A 3,951-nucleotide genomic window follows, 5' to 3' on the forward strand; every position below is an offset into this window, starting at 1 on the left:
AACAATTAATGAATGAATGGAATTCCAAAATCTCTGTGGATGTTCATTGAAATGAAAAATAAACAAACTAAATTAAAAAAAAAAAAAGATGCTATGGGCGACACGCAGGGCGAACTTCTCCCGGAGAGTGCACTCCAAGCCCGCCACTGAGCTCTCACGCCCTCAGTTCTCTCTGCCTTCCTGCACTTTCTCAGGCCTCCCGCCCCAAAGGATTAAAGCTGCCCCGGGGCGAGAGCTTACCAGCAGCTCTCTCATAATGGTTCCCCCTGCCAGCTGGCTGCTCCTGCTGCTACCTCAATCGCTAGAACTTTCTTCTATTTCCGCTTCCGGTTTGTCTCAAAAGCCGCCAGTCAATTTGGGCACTTTTAGCCACCAAGAGCGACAGAAGTACGACTCTGTAGTACTTCACCTCCCCTTTAGTGGGTGTTCCTTTCCATTCACTTCGCCTTTTGTAGTTTCGCTCCTCAGATGGCCCATCGGTCCAGAGCAGAGGCCTCGAAAAGGGATATTTCCTTGCCCGGCTGCTCAGCACACGGAACTCAAGGCCTCCATCATGGCAGTGGGAAGAGTTAGAGAGAAGGACCGGGAGGCGGGGAGTAGCAGTTACTTCCGGGAGACACCGGAAGTACGTAATCCGGGAATGTTTCCCCCCACGTATTTAATGAAGTCCGGCTGGGAATCAAGACAGAGCTGAGAACCTGAGATCAAGACAGCTCCACATCCTTAACGTCTGGTGAGCCCCTTCTTCAGGCCTTTGGTGGCTGTTCTGCGAAGCTAATCATGGAAGAGTTGCACTAACGTCTGTGGAAGAGGAGAGAGTCGGGTGACAATTCCCTCTTCATCTTCTAAATCGCCTTGAGCTCTGAGCCCGCCAGTCAGAGAACTCGGAAGGAGTTGAGAGGCTGCATCCCTCACACGCCAGAACTCAACGCACCATGTCTCGGGCCACGAAGAGGAAGCATGTGGTGAAGGAGGTGTTGGGGGAGCACATAGTGCCCTCCGACCAGCAGCAGATTGTGAGGGTACTCAGGACCCCAGGGAACAATCTGCACAAAGTGGAGACGGCCCAGGGACAGCGCTTCCTTGTGAGCATGCCTTCCAAGTACAGAAAGAACATCTGGATCAAGAGAGGAGACTTTCTCATCGTTGACCCCATTGAGGAGGGAGAGAAGGTGAAGGCTGAGATCTCATTTGTGCTCTACAAGGACCATGTGCGCGCTCTACAAAAGGAGGGGCTCTGGCCTGAGGCCTTCTCTGAGGTGGCTGAGAAACAAAATAGCGGGAACAGACAGACTCAGCCAGAACTTCCAGCAGAGCCTCAGTCCTCGGGAGACGAGTCCAGCTCTGAAGATAATTCTGACCTCTTTGTAAACACTAACCGCAGACAGTATCATGAGAGCGAGGAGGAGAGTGAAGAGGAAGAAGAGGCAGCCTGAGACCCAGGGCCTACCTCTCCTGTTGCTCAGAGACTAATTGCTGGCTCCCTTGGGCTTGGACATTCCCTGGGTGCCCTGCAGCTCTTCCCATCTGGATGGGGACAAGGCAGGGCCCACTCTGAACAGACTTTCCTGGCCTGCAGGAAGGAATTAAACCCCTGGTGGGTTCTTGCCTGTGACTAGTGTTGGTGTCTGAGTGACTCTTCTGGGGGCGGAGGGTCTTGTGAAGCCACAGGCTGTGGGCTGTGGTCTCCTAGGCCAGTGGCCTACTGAGAAGGAGATGGAGACTGGTCTGTTCCCCCCTCAGCTGGTTTGTCTGTCTCTCCGCATCGTTGAGCACTTAGGAGGTGCTGTGCTTCACTCTGCATTTCCTTGCCTGTGCGTAATGCTTGGGAGCAGTTTTCTCACCACCTTGCTGGAAGCAGCCAGGATCTCAGCCCTGGAGCCTGGAGCGCTCCTGTCTCAGGACAAATCTCATGATGCCTCGAGAGCCCTGCTACCATCTTTTGTCATCCTCCTCCATTCTTGGCCACATGAAGGCTGCTTACACACTACTGTGGGCAGCCTCTCCACCTCCAGGATGTCTGCTCTGTGACCATCAAACCTCTCTGTATGTTTACTCTGGAGATGACTTTCCATCTTCCTAAGGGCATCGCTTGCCCCATAACCTTTTAAACAAAAGCAGTTTGACATCCTCCCACCCTAGCCAGCAGGTCGGGTTCAAGGCCTGCTAGTGGACCTGCCTAATTAGACCATCACTGCCCCTTTTGTAGACTACAACCTCCCGCCTCTCTTTACAAGCTTCCTCTTTGGCTAGACCCACCCTCCTTGTCCATTGCTGTCCTTGGCCTTCCAATTAGTGCTTAGTCATTGGAGAGTCCACCTTCTGGCCTGGAGTCTCCCTTCTCCACCCATGTTCCCATATTCTGCTTCCTATATAATGACCTGTTCAACACTGTGGTCCCTGGTCCCTTAATATCCTCAGCTCAGATGCCTTTGTCCTCTCACCTGTATGCTGTCTATGTACCTGGTCACTCCTTGGATCCCTAACATCAGTAGGGATTGTAGCACCATTTGAATTTAAACCACTCTGCAGTCACCGCGTCCACCTGCCTTAATTACTGAATCACTCTCCTCTGCTGAAAGTCTACGCTCAGCCTCCAGCAGTCATCTGATTACTCATCCTGAGTGAGCCCCTTTCTCACCTCTGTGCCTGCACCCAAGCAACAGAATACTTGAGAGGAAGTACCCAACATGGCCCACTAGTTGTCCTAGAAATTCATGGTTATAAATCTCCGATGGACATTGAGACCCATTCTTCGGACTGTTTCACATCTTGTCTCACAAGTTCCCCTTGGCCCTGCTGGTTGCCAGCCCATACCTTCCTTCATCAAAGATCTATATCCTTGGAGGAACTTTGACCTTCCCATTACCAGCTCTGTAAATGTGCTCTTGGATCTTCCTGTCTTCCATCAAGATTCAATGGGAAGCAAACACTCAGGTGCTTTGAAACTGTAGTTTGTTAAGGACCTGCATTTCTCTCTCTTCTGTTGGATGTGTTTCACAAGCATCAGACTTGCTATGAAGACTGTGTGCAAAGCGACCCCAGAAAACCCAGGGCTGAGCCCCAGGTCCTGTCCAGCTAGCAATACACCACCATTCACTTTGTCCTACACGTGCTTTGTATGGCTCTAAATATATGCACCTGGATGTATGTGTGTGTGTGTGTACACACATAGATATATATTGGGGGGAAGATGAGTTAAATATTACCTCTGTGGCTGTGTCTGGGGTTTTTTTATGGATGCAGAGATCTAACTTAGATTCTAAGTGGATACCCCGTTGTGTGCCAACACCATTTATTGTATGGATGAATTTCTTACATTCAAACACCTCTTTTAAACTAAGTTCCTGCATAAGCATAAATCTCTTGGATTTTTTTCTAATCTATCAGTTAATACAGAGGTAACTTGTGGTTACTTTGATGGTGAACACTGTGACAGTGGTGTTCCAGTCGTGGTAACGGATACCCATGGTGGACAGTGCTGGCTGGAGCTTGCCAACTAAATCAAGCCTGGAAGCAGGAGCGGCATCCACTTCCGAAATGGCTTGCCTCCGGAAACTCTATGTACGAACAGTGCTCAGGCCGTTCGTTCATAGGGTCGGTATGAGTCGTCTACGACTCGACGGCACCAAACAACAATAACAATGACAGAGAGCTACATTGGCCTAGTGGAAAGGAAGTTATGCTACCAAGGTGGGTGATTTTCATCTGCGGCCTACAGCCAGGTTCAAATTGTTTTCCTAAAAAAAAAAATAAAATAAAAAGAATAAAAATAAATTAAAAAGAAAAGATGATATGAGCAAAATCTTGAATGATGCAGGCAGGAAGCATCAAAAGAAGATGAAAAGAATGCACAGAGTCACTGTATTGGAAGGAACTGGCTAACACAGTACTGTTTCAATGGAATACTATGTAGCATGCAGGAGCAATGGTTTTATAAATCACTACCTA

General features: G+C 49.3%; 1 pseudogene; it reads left to right on the top strand.

Annotated features, from left to right (window-relative positions):
- The first annotated feature begins 935 nt into the window (after nt 1-935).
- On the top strand, nt 936-1,436 carry LOC102854053 (annotated as a pseudogene).
- The last annotated feature ends 2,515 nt before the right edge of the window (nt 1,437-3,951 follow it).

This window comes from Elephantulus edwardii, unplaced genomic scaffold, assembly GCF_000299155.1.
Source record: "Elephantulus edwardii isolate Elephantulus edwardi_28Jun2011 unplaced genomic scaffold, EleEdw1.0 scaffold00167, whole genome shotgun sequence".
In the NCBI taxonomy this organism is placed as follows: domain Eukaryota; kingdom Metazoa; phylum Chordata; class Mammalia; order Macroscelidea; family Macroscelididae; genus Elephantulus; species Elephantulus edwardii.